The sequence below is a fragment of the Maniola jurtina genome, chromosome 1, assembly GCF_905333055.1.
Source record: "Maniola jurtina chromosome 1, ilManJurt1.1, whole genome shotgun sequence".
Taxonomy (NCBI): domain Eukaryota; kingdom Metazoa; phylum Arthropoda; class Insecta; order Lepidoptera; family Nymphalidae; genus Maniola; species Maniola jurtina.
The window spans coordinates 12,394,821-12,411,367 of record NC_060029.1 but is presented as its reverse complement, the minus strand read 5'-3'; the positions used below and the strand labels follow the sequence as shown (position 1 = coordinate 12,411,367).

General features: G+C 34.2%; 1 protein-coding gene across 2 annotated transcripts in view; it reads right to left on the bottom strand.

The window, feature by feature from the left end:
* Positions 1-1,139: 1,139 nt before the first annotated feature.
* The window catches only part of LOC123870282 (LIM domain transcription factor LMO4), a 253,622-nt gene continuing 238,214 nt past the window's right edge, over positions 1,140-16,547 (bottom strand). For both annotated transcript variants that reach the window (XM_045913621.1, XM_045913550.1), the window contains exon 5: positions 1,140-3,867. The gene's annotated coding sequence lies outside the window, so the exon portion shown is untranslated. The remainder of the gene's footprint in view (positions 3,868-16,547) is intronic.

The window sequence follows — 16,547 nt, the reverse complement described above, 5'->3', positions numbered from 1 at the left end:
GCAAGACAAGGTCATAGCTTTATGTACATTTTCCAACACTTCATAGAATTAAAAGTGATCGTACATCTTTGCAATGTATTTTTACGTTAATAACTCAGATGACGTCGACAGTAGGTGTTGGTGATACATGTACAACCAGCTAAGCGTATTGGTCAGAACAATTTCTCGTAAAACACACTGAGAAATGGCAAGATTCACTAAACGCTAACATTTTATTGTACATATTTAGTATTATGTCATGCGATAGTTCATTACAATAGTTAATACTAATTATACAAGGGCCACGTTTGATCCGCTAAGCTGATGACGTAATATTTATTCATACAAGTAGATATCTAAGTCATACCCTCGGCTTGCTCTCTTTTACAATGAGCATAGCATTGTCCAGTTCGAGAGCTGGCGAAGAACGCATAAAATATACATATCACACCCCTAGACCAAAAGTGTTTTAACTCAAAAATCTCGCCTTTTGATATTATAACTCCACAAGATAATGTAGTTACATTAAGTAACGTAGATTTAGGGTTTTCTTATTTTCGTGGGGACTGTTTTCTGGGATAAAAAATAGCCTATGTCATTCTCCAGGCCTTATATTCTACATTCTTCAGGTTGCTCTGCTGCGGTGCGATTAAAGGACAAACAAACACACCTCTGCATTTATTACATTAGTAGATTTTCAGATATACTATGCTCTACATATTTAATAGACGATAATATTCCTTCTACTTTAATTTTTTAAATAACTTTGATGTCTTCTTTAAATTGCCTTAAAGCAGTTTTTATTAGTTACTAAAAAAAAAGGTTTTTTGAGTTGAAACAGTTTTGATATAGGGATATGAATATAATAATAAAGGCAAATGAACATTGGATTCACAGTACTTATATTGGTCTAGGTCTGTGGTTGGATTAGTTAGATGTCAGACCTACGCTCGCTGAACCGGGCGTTTACGCACTATGAGACACTAAGCCCTAATTCACACGAGCGTTATAAAAGCGTTGCGTTAAAACCCGGCGTTGGCGGGTATTCGTTGTACGCGTTAAAAAAGCGTTGTCGTGTGAACAGCTACTTGGGAATGCAAGTGTTCTATTTGAACGCTTCTTTAACGGACGTTAAAAAAAGCTCTCGTGCGAATTAGCCTTAACAATTCCAGGGGACATTTTGGAGAAAAGGATAACATGTGACCTGTGTATAAATAGTCCTAAAAACGACATTGCTTTCACACTAATATCTTAAAAGATATTATTCTGTATTTTATTTCAATCATTCATAATAAGTATTTAAACAAGAAAAAATGCCGTTATCTATGAAACATCGACAATTATAATATTCAGATAATTTAAAATACTTATATATGCAAAAATTGTCTTACCTAATAAGTAAAAGGAATGTTAGCGTTTAAGATTACTTACATTCGAGTCTGATTCTAGTTTTCTCTTTGTGAAAGTGTTTATACAATTTTTTATTTTATGATAAAGAGTAAAGACGCTTTAGGCTCGCTTTAAAAGATAAAATAAATAGCTAGGTATAGCGACACTATATTATAGTTGCTAACTATTTTGTGTACTTTCTTGTGATTTGTGACTGTCTTTACCTAGCTAATCGATTTACTTAGGCAATTAGGTTATTTGTTAAAAAAGAGTACAATCATAAGTCCAAGATACAATCATTGTCAAATAGCAACTCTGCTAGGTAATTTATAGATATTATTACAGATGGGATTGATTTTATTATTTATTAATTCGGCCTTTATCAAATAGGCTTGTCTTTCTGATCACATAAATGGCTGTTACACTTCACATTGAAAGTTTTACAATACCTAGTAGAAACTAGGTAGGTATATACAGATGGTAGGTAGATTGGTGTACAACTTCTATCAAATAGATGCGCGCAAATAGCATAAAATCAAAAAGTTGTCTCAAGTCCGACTAAGAAAGTACGGGACTGCATTTCTAGCAGAATCAAATCGAAGCCTAAACGTTGCATACTTAGTCACTATCGTAGCGTTTGGTTTTCGTTTTTAATCTAGAATCTGACTCTTTTCTGTGTAGATATTTTATTCACTTCAAGTTTAAAGGTTTAGACCTGTATTTACAGATACCATAAGTAACCAGAGAACTTCGAAGACGTTGGCATCAAAATTATTGCTAAGTTTGCGCCTAAACTTTAGGTACAAGTGTCTACTTAAATCTAAATATTCTAATATTTACAAATTTAATGAATAATATAAACGGGCTATTAGAAGATTAAGTAACAGCACGTTAATTATAAACGAAATAACAAATTTATTCGAGTTATTTACAAAGTTTGCAAATCACAGAGCATGCGTGCCACAGAATTTTGTAGAATTAAATAACGTTAATTAGGTATAAAAGGTACGTTTTGGCAAGAATTAATATTTATTACCGAAATAAGTATAATAAACATTACATGAGCGACATAGTGTATAAAATAAAATTATTGCTTGATTTAAAGTTCATAATTTATAAGTATAAAAAATGTGATTTGCATTCAATTAATTACATAAGTAAGTGATATTTTTCTAAAATGCGTTCCGTTGAATTAATCTTGTGGAATTGAAGCATTAATATATACCAATATAAAATAAAAGCGTAAAGATTGAAATTTCATTAAATAATAAATAACGTATTTTTTTTAGTTGAAAATACCCAAAGTAATAAAAGTGCTGAAAAGGATACCTATATTATAAAATCGATAAATCGGTTGTAGCATAGGTCATTTAATTATTCTTTGTATGGAGCTATAAACATTATTTCCTTAAATCACTTAATTGTTTAAGATATGCCGTTTTCATTTCGCCATTTACATTTCTTATCACTTTTCTAAAGAAACAACGCACTTGTGTTTAACACATCCCCATTCACATTTTATTCTTTAAGTATTCAGAATTGCAAGGAAATTTACATAGCAGCGAGTAAGTTTTACATAAATTGCCATTTTCACAACCGAAATTAAATATTTAGTGGGTACAAACGCCAGCATAGATACATAATGTAGAGAAAACGTAGGTATAGCATAGATCTTGCACAGATACACATGAACTTTGTTTTTACTACCTACAACCATTTCCCGAAAAAATAATTTATTGCTTACGTATTTACGAGTAATTTCATTTCATAGAATCGTATATTAATTTTTTATATAAGTTTATATGTACAACCAAAATAGATGAGTGCAATCTATAAAGCTCCAACCAAATACTGATAAATTAATTTTATTAAGCTGCAGACACATTACTGTGTTGCGATCAGTCGAAATGCACATCGAGAGTAAGGACGCTAGAGTGCCATGACGGAGTACTGTAGAGTGTATATTTCCTTTCACGTCTTTAAAATGTTTGCGATCGCCATCAGTCGCGTCACGACATCACAACACAGTAGTGTGTTTGCACCTTTAGTACTTGTATTTTATTTTATTAACTAGTTTTAATTTCTCTATGCTCTAAGTCTATAACTACGCCTGAAATATGCAATGATGGCGTGAGTACCGACTTAACAAATAGGTATATAACTTAACAAGGGCCACGCCAAATTATTACTAACCGCATATTCGTTGAGACTAAGTGTTTAATAAGTAAAAGTGCCGCGAGTAATAATTTACTAGTGCCGTAAAGTTCTATAGTCTTTTGCACAACACTGTCACTCGGTGTCCTCGTCACTGCATGGTCGAGGTTTGATGGTCGTGGTGAGGTCCAGCGCGGGTTCCGTGATGGTGGAAGCTGTGGCAGGTACGTAGGGCACCATTCGAGTCGGTTCGGGCTCCGGTAGGGAATACGGTGGAGTCCAACAGCCCGCCATTGAAGGTTGAGCCTTAGGTCCTGTTGCGCTTAGATATGAGCACGCCATCATCTGTAAAATGAAAAATGGTTCGATTAATATACTTAACATATTTTCCTTTCCTATGAGAGGGATGTAGGGTTTGATCCCAAGGATGCATTGCTAATCGGAATATTTGCGTTCAAAGCAATTATATCTTCTCATATTTTAGGTATAAGTTTTGAAGGCGAAGAAAAACATTCGTGAGGAAACTTGCATGCGTGAGAGTTTTCCATAATGTTCTTACAGGTGTGTGAAGTTTACCAAACCGCACTTGGAGAGTGTGGTGGACAATGGCTTATATCCCTTTAAACTAATGATTTTAGGCTTATTTCGTAATAAAAAGTTACACAATCGCGGGTTAAATAGGAATCTCGTCTGGTCAACCAATCAACGAGACAATTTAAAAAATAACATTGGTACATAGCTAATCTTATTGTAGATTTGTGACTTTGTTAAAACAACTGAACAAGTTTTGATGAAATCAAACGACGCTTCAAATGCATTGCAATTTGCAACACCTACTCGTATTTGCATGCGCCGAACGCATATTATTAAAAGCTACAATTCGATTGACTCCTCAGGTGACAATAAAATCTGCCAGAAAAACACCGCGGCGCTGTAGAAATGCGGAAACATCATTCGCATTTTCAGCAGATACTCAAAATTATTGGGCAATAAATTTTGCCATTAATTACGAGTATGTCAATATTTTAAGTAGGAAATAAATAAATGTTTTATTGGCGAAGTCTGTAGCCATTTGGCGCGTCAAAAGGCAATCCTCGTTACGAATGTAATCACCGAGAGAGTAGATTGGAGTAAAACAGAGCTTACATAAATAATGAAATATGTATTATGAGATGAGAGGCCTAAAGAATTCGCGAGTGGCGCCGGGTACTCTAATCACGCTAATGGCCAATGCGCACTCTCCCCTCCAGGAGGCTTTCAAGCTAATATAGGGTTGCCATACATACTGGTTTCCTGGGACATATCACATAATATACCGGTTTTACGATAAGAGGTCCTACGTACGTATTATTTCTACAGTTCTGACAGTTTTATTATTTTCATTGAAAATCTAGATGAAGCCCGCGACTTCGACGAAATTCAAAAATCTCGTGGAAACTCTTTGATTTTCCGGGATAAAAAGTTGCCTTTTTCACTTTCCAGACCATCAACTATAAGCCACGGGCCAAAATCACGTCACATGTTCACACATTCTGTAGGTCGGCTGCAGCTCCGGATCGGAAGACGGAAGGACAAACCGACAAACACACTTATGCATTTATATATTAATTGTGATTTTTGTACTCACGATAAGTTGATTTATTTATTTATTTATTTATTGTATTTACATAATTCTTACCACTATTTACATTATTATTGATATTTTTAGGGTTCCTTATGTCCAGAGAAAAAGGGAACCTTTACTTATTTTATTTTATTCTTAGAATAGAAAACATTCATTTTACAAATACAGTGAAAAATAATATAAGTAAGTAAAATCCCTTTGTTCTTAAGTCTATCCTGTATTTTATTCTTTGTCAAGTATTTTAAGCAATAAAGTTGTTTAAATAAAAATAAATAAATAATAAGTGCGGCTGTGGCGTGTGGTGGTGTGTAGCGAAACTTTGTTAGTGAACAGACTTACATATCTCATGAGTAGCAACCCTAGACTAGACTTATGTACAGTGGGCGCAAGAGCAAGTAGTTTAGTATAGTATAAGAGCTATAGACCGCCGGCTTTTCTACAAACTTTCTTATATATGAGTAAGAAGCGCTCGACTAAATCAACTAAAATTATGTCCGTATCGTATATTTTTACGCGACGCCGAGTTTATTCTTAATCCTTTATGTACAAAACAAAGTTTCGTAATATAAAGTTTTGGATAGGATTTTTTTATGTAAAAGTTTGTATCTTATAATCTTGCAAATACATAAATTGACGTAAAAACATGACTGTCTAGTAATTATGACTAGATGTTTTCAGTGAGCGAATATTTTTTGCAAATAAGTAAGGACTGAGGACCTAAACTTACAAGATGTCGGAAAAAAATCTGAAATTCTGTAAGTAGAAATATAATTAAGCTTCATAGTGTTTATCTTGAGAGATCCGAAAAATAATAATTGGTTCACTGGTTTGTACCTACGAAGTTTGAAAGTAATTACGGCATTCAGCCTTCTAAAGCCTTAATTAATATAGATATGAAGATTAATAAAAAATCAAACCATGTAGAGAAACGACCTCATATATTATTCAGATAATAATAATAATAATTAATGTCAACTGAGTCTATAACAAACAGTCGATTACCGTTACGTAGTACGAGTGTAGGCGTAGTCATTAACGGGCGTATAAAAGCTGCAAGGTGACTAGTCCATCGATAGATTGTTTCCCACGTAACTATAAACTAATTGCTAATATATCTTGAGGAAATTATAAATACGGCATTTAGCCGGCTATATATCATGGCCGGTGCACCGGCTATTGGCGTCCATTTTTCACACTTCGTCTGAGAAATTGATTATACGGTGCAAGCTGCCGTTTCTAAGCCGTGGTCAATAAATTCTATTACAGAGTGTAAAATATATATTTGTTTAATTTAATCGATTAACATAATTAGTTTTTTCTTTTACTGTCTAATGAGGAAATTTTTAAATGAAGAAGAAATCTGTGCATTATTTTAATGGGATATTTGTTGGTAGCTAAGTAGGGATGGGCTGTTACTGTTACAAGATCATTCACCCTAATCACCCAAATAGTTCTCTAAAGACGTAATTTTTTTACTATAAACATATAACCTATTATAACGCAGTCGCGGGCATTAGCTAGTTACTCATAATATCTGTCCTAGATAAATATCGTCAAAACGTACAGTCGCTAGGATTGATATCATGTAGATTGTAGGCATACCTATTTGCAGACGTCTAAAGAGCTTTCACTATTAGTCCTAAATTATTTAGGCGGTCTTGCATTGTGTCGCGAAGTCGGTCGGACCGGCCGGTGCCGCACGAGGATCGTCCAATATAAACAGTCGTTAGTGTTGTTACAATCGAATACGACTGTCCCGGCGTGGGTATCGCTCGCAATCGTTTTGTGTTGACTAGGAGAGACGATAGACTGGTCAAAGTAAAAAATATGAAGTAATTTAAACAAATAAAAGGCTCTTTATTTAGGATATTCTGAGCGATATCGTACAAAATAAGAAAATTACAGTCGGACAAACGGAAATCAAGCGAAACAATGTCTTTGTTGAGGACCATTTAGTGCTAAGCATAAAAGTTACGAAATTGACGCTTATGCTCATATGCTCTTGATAGCATGATCTTTTATGAATCTGTCGATTGCTTGAAGGGGGTAAATAAGTATGTAACGTTTGAATTTAAAAGTTTGTTTACGAAGGGTAATTGAATTAGATTCCAATTGAATTATATGCATGAAGATTACTTGTATGCTGCTGCATTGCCAATATTTAGTACCTTTAAACGTTTTGCAGCGTTGTAGGGTTTCTAGCAAAATTTTAAGACGCTTCTCAATTATCTTTTTAACCCCTGACCCAAAAAGAGGGGTGTTATAAGTTTGACGTGTGTATCTGTGTATCTGTGGCATCGAAGCTCCTAAACTAATGAACCGATTTTAATTTAGTTTTTTTTTGTTTGAAAGGTGGTTTGATCGAGAGTGTTCTTAGCTATAATCTAAGAAAATCGGTTCAGCCGTTTGAAAGTTATCAGCTCTTTTCTATTTACTGTAACCTCACTTGTCGGGGGTGTTATAAATTTTTAATTTACACTGGTTAATTGAACAGTTTCAATGAAGCATATAAATGTATCACTGGTACATTGTTTATGTTCAGTGTACAGGTTTCTTTAGAACGAGGATGCGTCCCGCAATGTTTGCCGACTAGTTAATGGAATGCCGATGGACCATTGTACGCGTCGAGACGTTTTCTATTCAGCGCCGATATTAAATTAAGCGCGTTAAGCCGTGTATATCCCATCCCAAGTTGTTCATACAAACTGTTATAGTAAATCAATTAACTTGTGATTCAGTGCCTTTGTTATGGCCTGTTTCTATTTAGTGTTTATTGTTTTAGAACAGCAACAGTATTCGTACATATCCTATTATTATATAATCTATATTCTAAAGCTTAATGCACATTTGGTCAAGCTGAATGAGCTATGCTAAGGCCTGAACTCCTCTTACACAGATGATGGCCGCGTACCCTGGAAACATGAACTCCCAAAGTCATAATACGCAAGACATTTTTAATACTGAAAAACTCGTTACGGACTCCCTCCTTTTTGGAAGTTGGGGCTCAGCCGCATTAAGCGCATCGAAGAAACGCACATAATGTCAACAGATATTGGTGCTGAGGTGACCTCTAGTCATGTGTTTTTACAGCATATATAGGTAACCAATCCGTTCTAATGCTATATTCGCACTCGTTTAATAAACTTGTTCGTATATATCCCATTAATTGCTTAAAGCATTCAATTAAACTTGCATGCATCGCACGTACACAGAGTAGTATAAGAGAACAATTTTCATTACACGCCTAATTGAATTTGTTAGTCGAGCGAGTTACATCCCCGAAGGCCTAAACATACTTCGCTAAGTAAAACCAAGGCCAATATTCTTTATTTTCCTGCTTATTAATGTCTTATTTCTGTTTTATTATTTAAAAAAAAAATACCTTTCCCTTTATTAAAAAGCTGCCGAAGCAGTTAAGTTCTATGTCAATGTAATGAATATTTTTAAGATTTCTAAATTATGATCTTGCCAGTTTCGCAATTTTTGATATAAATATTTAAATCTCTTTGAAGTGTAGATAAATAAGTATTTTACTAAAATTTTCACATTAAACATTAAGTTCATCAGATTATTATTAAATATATTTTTAATTTATTATTTTATTGTAGACAGAGCAGCGGGTAACTACTAAACAATAAATATTAACAACACGCTATAACAGTCTAGGTGACAGTTTACCAGTTTTCCTTTTTTAAAACAATCAATCGGACATTTTCCCGGTAAACATACCCGGTTCCACCGAGGGGAATATGCACGCCCGAGCAAGTTTCAATATCGTTTGGAACGAAATTGTTTCGGTGCCCGCGCTCGCGACAATACGTCGCCTAACAAATATTATGCATGTTTAATTGCCACCATTCCTAATTCATAATCCGACAGTGATAAATTAGACCTTGTCCCTAGGGATGTGACTGAAGAATATCGATTCTTAAATAGTCGAATTTTTCGATAACCGATTATTGATAAAATCGATAAATTTTATGCATGTTGACATAAACTTTTTTAAAGAAAATAATTAGAAACAGTTTTATCACAAAAATATGTGCGTAAGAAATCATCTAATATTTTTAGGCATTATTTATTATGTACTATTATAACTAAGTGACGGATACTGCGCAGCCTAAATTGGAATGTCTAATATATGGCAATTACCACAGGTTTTCTTTATATAACGTAGGTGAGCACTATGAAATTTTTGAAAATTCATCTCCTAATGAATTTAAATAGGGGATGAAACTTTGAAAGTTTGTACGGACGTTCGACATTTTTAAAATTGGAAATATGGAAACAGAACAACCTACATAGGTTGTTCTGTTTCTATTTATTATAAACAAAGGCTGAAAGTTATTTTCATTTATTTAGGGAATGAATTTTCAAAAATCCTTCCGTAGTGTGCTTATCTACTGAAAAACTGGTTTCTGAGATGTTGCCGATGGAAATCTTATTGGGCACACAAAAGAATATTCATCATGTTTAGCATGACCAATATTCGCCTTTTTCGTCTTTATCCTCATAAGGTTGGGCTACGAGTAGGTAAAACAATAGCTATGAATGGTGTGGATTACAGTTCGTATTCTAACCGTTTAATGAGTCTGGGAGATTAATAACCACGATATAAAAATCGATTTAATATAAGTAAATCGACATTATTATCCTAACAATCGGTTAAAAATAGAATCGATTATCTTATCACATCCCTACCGTCCGCCCGTAATTAGGTACGCAATTATCGCGGCCCGTTTGAATTCATTACCGAAAAGTACTCGTGATTTATTGCGTAGTGTCTTGGTATAAATAATTTATTATAATATCGTTACACGGTACTAGGTACTCGTACACTGACCCCCTTCTTGTCTATCAATCACGAATAAATACCGGTACAATTTTAATCCGGACAATTGCAATGCCATCAATTAAATAGTGTGGCAATAAAATAACTGTGCTTTTTACATAGGTACGTGCATTGATTTATATTTTTTTATTAACTAACATCATTACTGTTAGTACCTAATGCCCGCGACTTCGTCCGCGTGAAATAAGATTTTAAAAATCTCGTGCGTACTTTAATTTTTCCGGGATAAAAAGTAGCTTATTAATACGAAATAACAAACAGTTTTATGTAGGCACTAAACAATTTCAGCTTTTATATTTATAAAGATCGTCATTATGATCATCATCTCAACCCATCGCCTCCACTACTGAGCATGGGTTTCCCTTAGAATAAGGAAAAGTGAGGGCTGGTATTCACCTTTGAGAATATTATAGAGCCTCCCTCAGCCTGAGAGTTCTCCAGAAAAACAATGCCGAGAAAAATCTTAACCACTAGGGAGGTTAACACAGCTAAACTAAGAAGATACATAAAATAAATGTTATTCACCCTCCTAGTGTTGCCAGACTTGTTAGAACCATTATATAGCAATAAGCGCGCTTTCCGCACCGCACGAAGCGTTATTGGAAGCCCTATACGGCTATTTAATTTAGCTAGACCGACGCCACCTGGCTCGATGGCGAAACAATTGCCGAGCGCCTAATTATATTTTAATCGCAACGCGGAGGGACCAGGGGCACAGTCCACTCCACGCCACAAAAGCTAAGTCTACACTATTGAAAAATCTCTAAAGACGAAAAAGAAGACCATGTGGTCTCCTTCATCTTATTTATTTATTTATTTATTGTCAACCAAAACAGATTACAATAACTACTTTAACTTAATTCTTAAATTGATACATATTTTGACCTTATTGTAATCCTATATGGTCGCACAACATGACTATGGTTTTTTAGGCACGCTTAATTATTATTTAATATTAATAAATTTAATTTAATATAAACACTTAATAAGTACACTTATACTACAATAAATAATAACCTAAGAATTCGACGAAATAACAATGTTATTCTATTATTTTACTTAATTATTTTAACTACTTTTCTAGCAAATATATTATATCTATGATCAAAAATATCTAAGTCTATATCTGTTATATTATTATAGGATAATTATCAACTTAGCATATTCTCAGTGTTTAAAGGAAGCCTACTTATGCACCGATTTGACTGGCTAGTATTCCTTAATTTAAATTTAGCTTGCAAATGTCCACGAAAATATTCATCGAACACGATTGGGTGTATATTTGTCACTTATACGTACTTGTTTTCTTTCTTTCATTCTGCTGTAAGGTCGAAGCGACACTTTTGTCAGATTTTGGCTTTATAATTTGATGACTATACGTATTATGGTTACTATAATAAGTATGACTATACTCAACAGCGTGAAATTTTAAATAAAAGAAGTTGCTATTTTTGCGTTTTGGTTTCCGTGTAGTAGGTACTACTTTTGTTTAACTAGTTTTCGGTCAAATTAAACACACTTAATTATTCCCCAATGTTCAGCCTAGTCCAACCGTCCACTGCCCGCGGCGTTTGGTTACTCATACAAGTTTACCCCTCATACAACACTAACGGTTATACATAATATTAGTTTTAATTAACGATTGCAGTGTAAACTCATCTTAAGATTTGGGGACAAGCAAGGCCGGAGGCCGTAACTCCACTAATTAATTTGCGTAGTACGACGTCCAGCGCTTTTGGCAATTGGTTGTTTTCAAAGTAGACTTTAGATCATAAAGCAAAACACAGTATCGACGGTTAGAATTAATTTAGTATATTAATATTGTGTAATTTTGCAACGCAACCGCATCTTTACTTAATTATTATTTATGTGCAGAGCCGTTGCCAAAATCTTCTTTTTAAAGTATCTACTTCAAGTTTAGTAAAAAGAATAAGTACCAACATTACTACACAGTATCGATGATAATAAATATTGAATTTCGCAATCTAAACGCATCTTAAACAATTTTATAAGGGTACAAACAAGGCTGCTAATTAATTTACATAGTATCGTGTCCAATGTCGTTGGTAATTATTTTCTTGCGAAGATTCTAAAGTAGAATATTATAACGAATATTCGACCTATTACAAGCAGCCACTGAGTTTCTTACAGATTATATAGAGAAACAATTATAAATACTGTATATATTGTGACTCTAAAAAGACAGCATAAAGTGCTTTGACTGACCTGAAAAAAAAACACGGAGTAGACTCTCAGTGTTTTATTTCAGTACATCAATTTCAGCCGTGTATCAATCTGCATAAAGATTAGTTTAGATAGTTAACATAAAGGCTCGGCTCCCCAACTACTTCGTCTGTGTGCACTTGTACTAAAGCTCTATAATGAACTAGCCGATGCCCGCGACTTCGCCCGCGTGGATTTATATTCTTCGAAATCCCGTGGGAACTCTTTGATTTTCCGGAATAAAAAGTAGCCTATGTGCTAATCCAGGATATTATCTATGTCCATTCCAAATTTCTGCCAAATCCGTCCAGTAGTTTTTGCGTGAAGGAGTAACAAACATACACACACACACACACACATACAAACTTTCGCTTTTATAATATTAGTGTGATATCGCTTATCAAGCCTATTACACAAATCTCTTAATTCTAATCCAGACTAGATTCAAGACAGACAGATCTAAACCTTTGTCAATGTTGCTAGTGAATTTTTTACGACTAATTTAGCATCATTCTCTCCGACCCAGCTACGTATTTTGTAGTAATGCAATGTAAACGAGTCTTAAGAGTTGGGGAAATGCGAGAGGGACAAAACACCACTAATTCATTTGTGTAGCTCGCCGGCCAGCGCCGTTGGCGATTGTTTATTCTCATAGGAGAGTTTAGGTCCTAAAGCAATAGCGACGGTTAAACATATTAACTAAAGCATTTACGCGAAGGACTTAATTATGCACTATACGCTTTAGCGTGGGTACAATAGCGCCAAGTTAATTAAGCCGTACATTGTTTTGAAGGCATGTCGTTCATAGACGCTTATATTGTAGGTACTTATTTTTACCCAACATCCTGTATACATCTAATTAAAGAGTCTTAAGGGTCATTGCTTGAAGGTTGATTAGAAAAAAAGGTTATATTAATATTAATGAAGTGGAAGGGTTAACAAGCTTTTGGTTGAAATTAAATTTGAAAAGGTTTTATTTTAATTTCATAAAATTCATTTTGGTGGAATATGAAAAATACTTTTTTATGAATAGGAAAATGAACGAGTTATCTTTTTTTTACAGATACAAAAATGCAAGATAAGATGCATGCCGCTTTGTTATACAATAACATTTGTCGGAAAGTAATCTTGACATCTAATTAGATGACGCATAAAAGTTTATTTAAAAATATTTTTATTTCTAATAAAAGGATATTAGAAGAAGAAATTACAGTTACTAACTATTGTGTTTTGAAAGTTCATAAGTTACCTTCACGATAGGGCGATAGATTGATGTAGATGGTAATCTCCTAAACTAATGATGCAATTCTGAAAATTCTTTGACTGATAGTTAGCTACATTATCCCAGATAAATTTTATCACGCGGATAAAGTCGCGGGTAGGAGCTAGTACCTTAATAAAATGACCTCAAAAGCTTCCGTGTTCAAAATGAATGTTAGCAAAACCACCACAATGTACCTGCTTAGTCGCGGTAAGGTTTATACTACTTGCACTAACTTCCGCAGAGTTCATCAAGTGCAATAAATATTAAAGTTACAATATCATTGTTAGAACACCCCGTATGCGAGCAGCTGTTGGCGAACTATTGCCAATTGTGTGGAGACCTTTGTTCGCGGCGCTCTATATGAAAGTGTCATTATAATGTATAACCAATTTGTGTTTCAATCCAAAACTATTCTTACACATCGTTACTCCTGTTCTATGTTGCATTTATCCTGGGTTTAAATAGGGTTGGCTGTATTAGTAAAAATTTTAATTGGTTGTATTTAATTAAGTATAGTAAATATAATTTCTAAGATCAACTATAATTTCTCAGATCAATGATATCGAACGAACTTGCAACCCATTTTCAAGCAAAACGGTTCAATTACAGTAAAGGTTCAACAGCTTGTTGTGCTCCTCTTGTATTTTATTTTGTGCAGTTACACCGTCTTGTTTACCAGGTCTTCATATACAATATAGTAGAATATGAATTTCATTGGATACTAAAATCATAGGTCGTATAGAATCTGTTTTTGTAACCTATATGAACGACTTATTTTGTATGCCTTACAAAAGTAGGACAACCTAACCCTCCTCTCAGGTAGGTTACAGAGGTTATTGAGGTTATTAAAAAAAAATAGAGGAAAATTAGTAGCATCTACAATCTATTAGTACAATGTTATCAGTGGAAAAGGATGGCACCTCTATAAACCTGTTTTAGTTCACCCACTTTTCAGGTCTGAGCGAATTAGGATCAATGATGTCATTATGTAAGAGTTTCTAGTTTGACCAAAAAACTAAAACTAAATGGCTAGATACAATTTAAAAAGCCCAAAAAGAATTAAAACCACTTTATTTTAGAGGAGAATAGTATTCGATATACCCGTTTCAGTAGCATACGCGGTTTTTGGTTCTGTATTCTGAGACCAGCACAAAATAGTGTAAGAGAACAATTTTCATTACACGCCTAATTGAATTTGTTAGTCGAGCGAGTTACATCCCCAAAAGGCTTGAATAGAGTACAACTGAGTCCAATATTCTTTATTGCTTCGCTTATTAAGCCCTCACATTTACAAAACAATTACATTTTACATTTAATTTTATATCTTGGTATAATGTTACGAGGCTAAATTAATTCATATTTTGTGTATAAATATGAATAAAATATCATCATCGTCATTATAAACCCATTGCTGGTCCACTACTGAGCACAGGTTTCCACTCAGAATAAGACGAATCAGAATAGTTTAAAGTAGAGAGAGTCTAGTTCAGAGTTCCAGTCAGAATAAGAAGTTTTTCTTTCTCTATCTAACTATTATACAAAGATCTATTCTAATCTCGAAAAAAGTAATAATATCGAATTGCGATCGTTATTCGTTACTGAGCAATCGTTATTGCAGTTGGAGACGGTGCCGACCCCTGCCCGGCCACCCCCCTGCACCTTGCACATGTTACTAATGAAGCTATGAAATTTGACAGCGGTGGTTAGAGGGCTTTAATTAACAAATACGCTCCGAAACCTACACACATTACATTAATTTGTTACCCATAATAATTAATGAAGAGATAGATAAGTAATATTATTACAAAGTAGGTAGGTAGGTACAAACACAAGCTTTACGCTAAGTTGGATGGAAAAGTAAATATACAATTCGTTATTTAAAAAATCTTTTTCATAAATAAATCAACTATTAGAAGCATCCATAGGGCGCCTTAACGAATTGGTTTTGATCTAAATATGTTGTTCATATTCATAATACGAGTAAGTATAGGTACAAAATAAACTTCAACTGACGAATTTTGATATTTGATAGATTTCTTACACAAACTTTCAAAACGTCTTTCTACACTATTGAAAAATCGGCCCTAATTAACATTTACTATAAATATGTTACTAACTCGTTTATCTAACAAAGTCAATAAGTCACGAGTTAATTGATTTATTATATAACAGTTTGTATGAACAATTACTTGGAAAGGGATATACACGGCTTAACGCGCTTAATCTAATATCGGTGTTCAATAGAAAACGTCTCGACGCGTACAATGGTCCATCGGCATTCCATTAACTAGTCAGCAAACATTGCGGGACGCATCACTTTATTGAGGAGCCTGTACACTGACCATAAGCAATCGTCGCGTTGCAAATCTTCTAGGATTATGGCGAGATATGTGTCAAGCTTGCGGAGATTCGTTACGCTAGTCTTGACTCGTTAGAGGCTAAAGAGCTCATTACAAAACTGATTTTCAGCAAAAATATTATTAGGATAATAACTTTACTTAACTGTGAGAAAGATGGCAAGGTGGCCATGACGCGGCGACAGGGTCGAAGAATAAAATAAAAATCTAGATATTTGTAGCAGTTGTAGGAATTTTTGTATGTCGAACAAATTGTATCTAATCAAGTTTCTATTTCATCACGAATTTATAGACCCAAAAAGGACATAATCTAAATAATAAAATTATTGTGTTTATAGTTTTCAAATAAAAAATTTAAAATACTAAAAATCCCACGTTGTTCAATTGGTGTAATTGAATTATATATTTCGTTTAGGAATTCCGACGGCGCGATGCTTCCAGTTAAGAATTTTGACTCGAACTTGACTAGTGTGTAAGCACTTTTACGCAATACAAAATGATTGCTAGCGATACCCTAGTCTAGGAAAATCGTATTCGATAGTAACAGAACCGACTGTTTATATTGCAGTCCTCGGGTAGGGACCGGCCGGATCGACTTCGCGACACAATGCATGGCCGCCTAAATAATTTAATAGTTGAAAGCTTTCAGCTGTCCGCAACTCCATAAACTGCTAACAAAGTACGAGGATGTCTGTTGATGTTGCC